The sequence below is a fragment of the Leptonotus elevatus genome, chromosome 12 (genome assembly GCF_054856555.1).
Source record: "Leptonotus elevatus isolate MCC_2025b chromosome 12, RoL_Lele_1.0, whole genome shotgun sequence".
Lineage (NCBI taxonomy): Eukaryota > Metazoa > Chordata > Actinopteri > Syngnathiformes > Syngnathidae > Leptonotus > Leptonotus elevatus.
This window is the reverse complement of record NC_141250.1, coordinates 15,300,362-15,310,694: the sequence shown is the minus strand read 5'-3', so window position 1 is coordinate 15,310,694 and position 10,333 is coordinate 15,300,362. Positions and strand designations below refer to the sequence as shown.

Below are 10,333 nucleotides of genomic sequence, written 5' to 3'. Positions count from 1 at the left end.
ACAGGATGGTTACGTTAAAGGTAGCACAAGTTGTGTTTGAGCAATAAATATGACTACATGCATTAAAATAAAGCATTTAATAAATGTTAGCATATGACATCCCGCATATTTGTTCATGTCAAACTATTGGGGCCATCTTTTTCTTCTTCTTCAATTATCCGAGTAATTAACTGATTAGAAAAAGAGGAGGATGAGGTGTGCAGTGGATAATTTTTTTTGAAGACGTCCTCATTAAATGTTGAATTTTTGTTAAATAATATTGATTTAAAAAGCCTTTTTAATTAAGTGATCAATCGTGATCAATCAAAATTGATCATTAGACAGTCGAATAGCTTTTCTCTGAAGTTCCCACCCAAAAACATGCATGTTTTGGAGACTCTAAATTATTCAAATGTGAGTCAAAAATTAATTAAAACGCAGGCTGAACTAAAGGGTCCAAACCATTTTTAATCCAGTGGGCAATGCTGCTCTTGAGCAAGGCACACAAACCTTAAACTGTTTCTCAGGTGCCCTAATTTGGCTTCTGCTCCAGTTTGTCACAAAAGGATGCGTTAAATGCAGAAAAACTCTCTAAGACTTTATTATAAAATGCCAAAAGGTCAAAGGTCAGTTGACTGAACAGGCCCGGATACTTGTTAGCTAGGCAATCTGAATAATCTGGTTACTGGCTGACAAATTGAAACCCTTTTCCTGAACAAATTAGTTGAAGTAGCCCCAACAATCATTCTAAGTAATAATCTAGATTCATTGAACACACACACACGTGCCTACACACACAAATAACACATTTTAACACACTTGTTTTTAACACCAGCAAACACAGCCCCTCCAAATTAGCTGCTCAAATATTTACCCGCAGAAATTCAGTGGTCTCCCCCCGGTTTCTCTGGCCACCTCCTTTGAATGAGCTGAACTGTGCACAAGACTGAATGTCCACACACTTTATGTTTTATTATTTGCGAGCGTAAACACCGTAAAGTATTTTAGCAGCGCTGCTCCGTTTCATGTTGCTTGGCGGAGGGCAGACAACAAAGAGAGATTCACATAAACGGCAAACAGCCAAACAGAACCGTGTTTACTTTTGAGCTGAAATAGAACGTCAACCGACACTTGTGTAGAACTTTCCAGCAAAAGGCCCATACACGCCAACCGAGGAAATCAAACTTTGTCATAAAGGTGTTAGTGTTTCTTTTGAGTCGCTTCCAGCTTTGTAAGGGAAAGGCTCTCATATATAATCTTAGAAGTAATTATTGCTTTGGAGACCGAGGGTCTAGCTGCAGTCAAGTCACTGCAGACAAAGATACACTTTTTTGCTGCTCCAATGCAAGAAGCACAATCATAAACTCGTTCAACTCCACTCAATCAGTGATCCATGAGGACAAATTGCATTCCTGCGGTTGTTAAGATTACAGCTTGTAAATCACATTGGAGGGCTGTAAGCTGCACCAAAGGGAAGCAGAGACCAAGTCGGTACTGAATTAGATAAATGTCACATCCCAATATTAAACTACAATTTGAAGATTTATGAGAAATGTAAAAACAAAAACTGAATACAACTAAATGGGAAATGGAATCATGTTGAAATATGATTGTAGGTTGCTCTGGTCACTTTTTATACATTGTTGCTTAATGTTCTTGTGCGATAGTATGAAAACAAAAGTGTTTTGGATTGTGGAATTTCTGATTCTAAATTAGACCTTGAATGTATCAGATCTGTTTGGATTTGTAACTCAATGTGGGGTGTTAGTGTTTTGAGATGTCTTGGTAGCAAGGCGAAAAAACATGAGACACCCATGGAAAAGTAATACAATATGACCTTATTGTGTGATAAGATACTGTTTTTCTCCCTTTCAGGTAACAATGTCAATATTTTTGTACATTTTTAAGATAAGTCAAGTGTACTTTTGAGCAGATTCATGTGAGTACTTTGCCAAGAATCGCCCCACTTATCACATGCTCAACTCGGACTGCTTTTAGCTAGTTAGCGCCTACGCTATCATACTTAATAGTCAATGGGTAAATGTACGTTTTATATGTAGTCAATAACCCTTTCAAAATCGGAATATTGGGAATATTCGGGGTTCTAAATTCCATGTAAACATGCACAAAAGCCTGATTATTTAGGTTTTTAAAAACCCCAATAAGACCCCTGGGTTGCCCATTTGCTAACCTGAATGTTTGGTCATATGAGCGCGATTGGGGTTCCTTTGAACGTAACTTTGGTATGTGTTCTGCGCATGCTCTATCCCCGAGAATCTTGGTCTTTAGAAGTACAGGAAGTACTTGCATTTGCCGCATTTCGCACGCTATCCACCGTAAATACACAAGCAGAGATGAACAAACATGGCGAACTTTGGACGCAGCGTAGTAACACACTTTTGCCAGTTGAAACTACTACTTTATTAGTGTGGCAAGTGACATTTGACAGTTGGAAATAAGTAGAAATGACGTTTATTTATCTATCAGGTATGTTTGAGCTCCCCTGACAAAAATGTTCTCCAGCTGTTTAATAATGTGTTTTCTGCGTCCATTTCTAGGTATGACGTAAAGTGGAATCTCTTCTGTCTGCCTGTCTTCTGCCTTATTTTCGATTTTCTAATTTTCATGCAGTGTTTCTGTTTATCGCAGGCACAGCGTGATAACACATCTTTGACCGTTGAAAGCGAGCTTGCTTTTTTTTATATCAACATTTTCAATTCATTTTGAGGTATTTGAGGACATTTGATGTTGCATTCAATTTGACAAGACGATAATAGTACAATGCCACCATTTTTTTTTATTAGCGCCGTATTTATTTTTGATAATACAAGAAGGCATACCTTTCCCACTCCATTTTCCTGAACGTTTTTTGTCTGTAGCTAGCTAGCGATGGCGTGGGAGTCCAGTAGCCAAATACATTGTGAAACTGGTGCCTCTTTATAATTTGGGCCACATTTAAGGAAACTGTGAGCCCTCAAGGTCTTAACGTCATTCCTTTTGTTAAAATTGATCACAGGACATTGCGTTGTTTTGAGTGTTTTTAAAGTGTCTTAACTTGTGTAATCCGTTCCATATTGATACGATTTAAACACCATTTAGTTCCTTTTTTTTTGTGTTGTTTTTGGTGATCTTGGTTTTGCTGAAAAAAAAAGAAGAGATTTAATTTTTTGTCATGTACCAATGTCTATCGGAGTAACCATCTACTCACACATGTAAAAGGGCTATTTTAAATCTTTCCCAAAATATGGTACCTTGCCCTGGATTGACCTTTGTTTAAGTGTATTTCCAATTGCACAATAAACAAATGTGCCATGTGAAATGACACGCACAACTGCAGAGCCACTGATACTCGCGCGTTCCCGCGCTTGAGTGCTCACGCATTCAACCGCACGCATGCAAACGGCAGCAACCGTATGCAAATTTGTGAGTATCCACATTTGCTCGACCACATGTTTTTCTGCGACTATCACATATAGTGGGCGTGCGTGCGTGAGTGTGCGTGAGTGTGCGTTTGTGTGTGTGCCATCCTTCCTTTGAAGATCATAAATACGGGCGTGGCTCCAAGCAGGCACGCTGCCTATTCAGCGTGCCTGTCGACAATGCTTCAGAAGTGGTCACATTTTCTCATCCATCCATCCTCCCTTTCATCCATCTGTCTCCCAGCTCGTCTTGGCCTCAAGAAAGGACGTTGTGGTCTTCCAAGGAGGAAACAATGCCATCACACCAAACCAGACTGTGCCCCCTTCCTGGCTCGGTTTCCTTCTCGTGTTCCGTTTTTGACGGGCTCCTTCAACGCTACTTGCTATGGATCACATCCTTTAAGGTATGAGCTCCGGCAAACACGCAGGCCCACAAACGCACCATCGAACCCACGCATATCCAAGGCATGTGTTCACAGAGCACATTCACATGGTCACACTCACACGCACAAGCAAAACCCAACCAGCATCAGTCTGCTTTCCCATTGATGTTTGTTAAAGTTATTAATTTTCTCCAGAAAATAAGAGGCCACAGTGGCAGGACAGAGGAAGATGGGTGCCAGGCCCGTAATCTCTTGCGACTTTTATCTACTGACTCTGGAGCCCAATGAGACACAGAAGAGGGCACTAGGGTTACCCACGCATACCCAATTGCTGTAACCAACACAGATTTTGACTGAGGAAAAAAGGCAGAAAAAGAAATGAAAGGAAAAGTTGTGGAAGAAGTAAAGCAAACAAGACGGGACGCTAAAGAAAACTCGGGCGGCTGGGACCAAATTAAACAGGGAAAATGTGGAACATGTCGGAAAACTGGGGTGTAAGGGTGGAGGTTTTGGGGTGAGAGTGCCTACATGGCGCATTATCTGGTAAACAAGTGAGTTTGGGTTGTTTTGCAGGCAGTAGTAGCTAGCGTGTTTGTGGCTTGCGGCAGATTGTCGTAATGGGGGTTAAAGGACGTTATGCTAGGTAACAGCAGCTGGTGGCTAAAACCACCATCCCTCTTCCTCCTCCTCCTTCCCTTTCTGTCCCTCCACACACTCCGGAGCCCAACCCCTGACCACAATAAACACCTAAAACGACATCTTTATACACAGGGCCTCTAAGTATTTGGAGTGGTTCAGTCAGAGATCTCGTAAGTCTTAATCTTCCAAGACATGTGGATCAAGTTTGACTGGACGTCTGCTGTGGAAGCGTAGATCTTAACTGGTGAACATCACACGTTTGGTCGTGCAGTTTGGGTTTTCTTTGCCTTGAGATGGAAAAGTCAGTAGAAACCACCAAACCTTACTTTGAACAGTAAAGCAAGGTATCGTTGCTAGGGGTGACCGTTGGATTTTGCCAGCAACAATGTTTTGTCCCGTTTTTACACAGGCCCCGTCCCACCGTTCCGATTTTGGCCCATCTGTATGGCAATCACGCAGTTATCATAGCGATTCATGTGACAAACCATTCCACTCATTTGCTCCCAAAAACGTATAAACACATAATATTTTAAATATTGGCCATGGTCCCAAAAACGTATTTATATGTTTTTTATTAAGTTTTTCATGCTAGAGCATACAGAAGGCTTTGATGCAGCCCCTGACCTGAAGAGGTCGCTTAAAGCAATGGTAGTTATTACAAAAACGACCAGCAGGTGGCAGCAGAGTATAAGAGATCAACCAGGGCCATGTTGCAACAAGTTTTCAACAGATTTGTGAATATTGATGAAACTTAACTATATTCTAAGGCTAATTGCTGCAAAACGGAAACAGATACAAATATACATATTTCCTGATGAAAAAATAAACTCTCATCTTTCTTTTGGTAGGTTCCATGTTTTTGTAGCAATAGAACACAATATTCTGTGGGCCTTGCAAAATCAGTCAAAATCCAGTAAAACAGCCGGGAGCGAAGGTGATTACTGCAGTGAAAATGGCTGGAACTCTGAGTGAATGAGTTAAAAAATAATTTAACTGTTAAATTTACGTTTGTGTTCTCATTTGCATCTTGACCAGAACCCAAACTACTTCCTGCTTCCGTTTCTGAGAATCATGGGAAATGTAGTCCAACTAGCCTAATGCTGCGGTCGCCAGTCAAATGCAATACAGGCTTTGCTTTTCTGGCAATATATTTCCAATTTTACAATGTGCAGCTACTGGTGCGAGGTAAACAGCACAGCTAGCTTCCAATAGCTTCTGGGACTGAGTATAAAATGTTGGATAATGGTGAGTGTGTTGCTTGTTTAGCGCTGTTGCGCTTTCAACCAAATATCATTTAGAATTAGCTAAAGCAATAATACCACCTGCCACCATGATTGACTAGTAAATTTGTTCCTGGTAAAGATTTACTGAATATTTGATTTTCAGCTAATTTGTAACGTTTTTAAATGTGAAAATCTGGTCACCCGAATCACTAACATTCTTGTTAAGGCTAGCTCAGTGTAGTTCATGTGTATAAAGGGAAAGTAAAAGCAGGATGATACAAAAGTAGAGCACAGGCTAAATGTGTCTCAGCGTTAGCGGGCAAGGCTAGCCACCGCACGGCTAAAGCAAACAAAAAGCTTGGCCAAGGGACTGAAGTTCACTGTGCTGTGATACCAAGCACATGAAACATGCGCACGCACACAAGCTTACGCAGGTAGGCACGCGTCCGAGGTTAAGCATTCATGTGTGTCATCAAGACAGCGCGCATGCATATACCCGAGAAAATGTCTGGCTGGACAGATTGACACAAGGAGTTAGTAGTACAAACACCAGCCAGCTGCACACAAATTACTACTTCTTAATGCACTTGAATCCCATATTAATAATTACATCCCAGAATAGGAGACTTTTGGGTTGGGTCTGAGAAAAAATCTTTTTGATTCCGCGCACATATTAGACGAAGATTTGGTTAAATTTGTACGAGGTTCCCTAATAACAAGCACAACAGTTGGGTAAGGTCAACAATAATGTAGTCAATGTTCTTTTCATGTCAAGTGAGGTTTCATTCTCCCTCGTGCCCCCCCCGCTCTCTCCAACTCAGTCTTTCGCTCTCCTGAGTGTGTGCCACATCTGTGGGCTCTGTGGTGATGTTTCTCCGCTCAGAATGGATTCACCAGCTCAAAAACGTCCTTATTATATTTATATTTTACTACACCGCGAGGAAAGCCATGCCAGCTGGGCTAAGGAAGCTTTGGGCAGAAAACAGGGAAGAGAAGTGGAAGTTGGACAATTGACAAGGAGAGGCAGATGAGTAGAGGGATGCAAACAACAAGCAAAGCGAAAATAGCAGACGGACTGATGTGAAGCTTGCTTCTGTGATGGCCCAAGAGTATGGAGGTTTCAATGTGGCAATTCTGTATCTTTCTTTAGCAACATCGTTGCACCTACTTAATAGCAAAGAAGACCCCCTGCAGCAGAACAGTAACTTACCTTCTAGATCTCCGGGCTCTTTTTCCCCCCTTCTAAGATGCCATCATGCTTAACATTTTGATGAGGGATGTGGGGGCCGTGTCGTCCCAGAGGCTTGGACTGCCAAATAATATGTTTGCCTTCCTACATATGAAGGTTCGTTTATTGTTTGTTGAGCCAAGGTTTTCTCCTGGAGTGAGCGCTGGTTCACAAAAACGTTCATTAGGTATAAATAGTGATGGCAAAATCCAAACTTTGTTTTGGTTGGTACCGGAACCCAGGCGCAACTTGTGATTCGAATCGCGTTCCTAAATCTGTCTCAAAATCACAATGTCACGTGGCAGTTACGTTTTGTGTTCAATTATCTATTTGTATTCAAAAATATTTTAAACTAAGAAAATGAATCTTCAATTTAAGGGGTTTGATTATTTTTGAAATAGGTAAAGTGAGGACGAATGTAAAATACAGATGTTTCTCAGTTTTGGGTGTGAAAATGTGGAATAGTCTTGATGATGAGCTGAAGCTTATCGGTTTAAGAAAAAACTAAAATATAAAATCATTAATGCCCATAGTGCCATAGACAAAATGTAAAAATATTAAGGCGCTCTGGTGTCCGTGCTTTGTTTTGTTGTATTTTTATGTGACTTCATGTGAGTGTACAGGACTGTGTTTTGAATTATGTTTGAGTCGAGAATGTTTCATTAAGTTATATAGGGGTATGAGTTAAAAAGTGTTGACTTCTTTTTACTCCTTTTTTGAACATATGTATAGAGCATGTTTTTGTTTTATATGATTTTTAATATCTTTGAGTCGATTTTTTCTTTCATTCTCTTGTTTACTTTTTTTTATATGTATATGTTTGAAAAATTAAATTCATTCATTCATTCATTCATTCATTACGCCTCCAAACGTCAAATTGTTTCAGTAAGTGAACATGTTATCCCTTTTCTAAAATTGAATAAAATCCTACCATTGCACTATATGAAAATGTCTTAAATCTGAAAAAATATCCAACCTAAGTATACTTTGTATGTAAAATAATTTGCCCTGGCTGCTGATTCACCCTACATGATAAAATGCCAGCAAACTTTGGAGTGCGGTGGTTTTGTTCACCGGTAACGCACTTGCACAATGTAGCCCATTATGTAGGTGACCCCGGTTCAATTCCCGGTCCGAGTGGTCTGTTTTTTCAGGTCATTCTTTTTCCTCTCTAATGCTTTCTGTCAAAACTTAAGATGCCCTGTCATCAAAAAAACAAAAAACAAAAACAGCCTTTGAAATGTTTTTGATTAAATGTGATACTACTGTGGGTCTCATCAAAGCAAATACATCATGTTGAGATTTGATGATTTATTTCAAAGGCAAAATTAAAAACAAACCAAGAATCAGCAACACAAAACTCATTTGTACTTCTCTACTTATTTTGACGGGGTGGGAATTATTTAGTTTTTGTTTCCCATGATGTCATTTCTCTCTCTTATGGCGTCCATTACACAATTACAGTATGTGACGATTTCCAGTTGTGTAAATTAGGTGATGACAACCAGCCAATAGTTAATTTCTTGGCAACACTGCTCTACTCTTTGAATTTAATATTTTACAATTGGCCACCAGATGTCACTGTGGGGAGACGTTTCGAACGTCCCAAAAGCTCCAATATTTTTCTGAATCAATTGTTCCAAATGATTTGATCCTTTCAATGTTCCATTTCTGCCACCTCTAGGTATAAATACATTACATTCACTTCATGTTTACCTAAAATATGAACAAGTTCATGAACTTTCGTTCAGTGAACTTGTTCAGGCAGAAGACATGAAATTAAGTTGTCTACAAGTTACAGTGCATTTGACAAATCTAGTTAATTCTTGCAAGAACTTTAGTTAATGGGCAGGGTTGGGAAATCCAGGTCCAGAGAGAACCAACCCTGAAACAGTTTGACTTTAGCCACAGGTGCTTCTACCCAACAGGCGCTTCAATGAGCTTGTTTACCTGCCAGTTAAGTAGAAGCACCTGACGCTAAAGCCAGTCTGTGGCAGGGTTTTTACTTTCTGGACCTAGATTTCACAACCCTGGTATTGGGATGGTAAAGCTGGTTGATTAGTTAAATAATTGGGATCAATTCCACAAAGAAACAACAGATTAAACAGATTATTGTGTTTAGGAGCTCCCGAATTCAATTCATGTGATGGGCATATTGCATAATGACTGACTTGCTCAGACTAGTCAGGTGCAAGAATGACTCTAGCCCAAAAGAGAAGGTAAAGACGGCAATGGACAAAGCGCTCCCAATTCAGACTCAACCAATGTAACTCCACTGAGGACTGTGGCATTAAATTGGGAATTGTGGACATCACAGACAGCATACAGCAGGATCACCTCAGGTGAATTTGTGGAAAGGCCTGAGAATGCCAAGCCAGGAAGTTTCCAAAGTGTCCCATTTTTCAATGCCTGAATATTTCCATTGGCTAAGACCTGAATCCAGACAGACTGTGTGGAACCCATACACTACCGAAAACCCAGAAGTTCAATACCCTACATGTTAACGTAATCCATTCAAGAATGTCGCAAAACATAGTTGATGTGGTTCTTTTGATTTAAGATTAATCTTCAAATTAGAGGGATCTACAGTACATGGTTAAGTACAAGAAAATAAATAATCCAACTGAGAAAAATCTAGTTTTTAAAGAATGTTTTGTATCTGTTTTTTTTTTTTTGCTCCTTCAGGGAAGCCCACACGTGCCCGTCTGGAGCCACTTACTCTCTCGTTCCAACTGTTCCTCTCTAGCATGTCTCAGGACACCTCACCAAGGAAATCACAAACACATCTGTAAATCTTCTGACAAAGGAACCAGAAGAAAAAAGTTTCTGTCTATGTATTTGTGAAGGGAGGAAGGAAGGAAATGAGGAAGAATCACATTTCCTACCAACACAAATACGTGCTAGGAAGAAAGCAACAGTGGAAAAGAAAACTGAGATAAAGACCACAAGAAAGTGGAGAGAAGGCGAGACAGCAAATAAGAGAGATGGCCTGCTCAACGACTGGTACTGATCAGTGGCTCCCTCTGTGATGCGGCTGCCAGTTTCCAGCCCAGCGATTGGTCAACTGCATAACTCGGAACATGCATCGCCACAATCCCTCAACGCCACTTCAATGCCACCGCGCTGGTTCACCACTCTGCGGCTCTGAGAAATGCCGGCTGGCATGAGTAACGTATCAATAAATTCATTACTCGTTTGTATTAAAATATTTCTCAAGTTTCACTGTTTCGCAGGAATTATATTTATAGAGCGTACTTTTGTTTGTTTGTGTCACACACTGGATCTGTGCTGTGGTGAGACAGCTGTCGCCCTCTCAGGTCTTGTGTCTATGCAAAATAACAGAAAACAAGTCAAACGTTTGGAATAAACCAATCATAGGAAGTAAATGTGAGGCCCTGAGGAATACTGAAGGTTTTTTTTTTTGCTCCCAGGCTCCCTCTACAGGTGAAATGGAATTATTTT

At 40.3% G+C, this 10,333-nt stretch overlaps 1 long non-coding RNA gene across 1 annotated transcript; it reads left to right on the top strand.

Annotated features, from left to right (window-relative positions):
- Positions 1 to 1,763: 1,763 nt before the first annotated feature.
- LOC147164720 (uncharacterized) lies at positions 1,764 to 9,734 on the top strand. The gene is made up of 3 exons (XR_015096615.1): positions 1,764 to 1,854; positions 3,643 to 3,802; positions 9,557 to 9,734. It is a non-coding gene; the product is annotated as an uncharacterized LOC147164720 (long non-coding RNA).
- Positions 9,735 to 10,333: the final 599 nt, after the last annotated feature.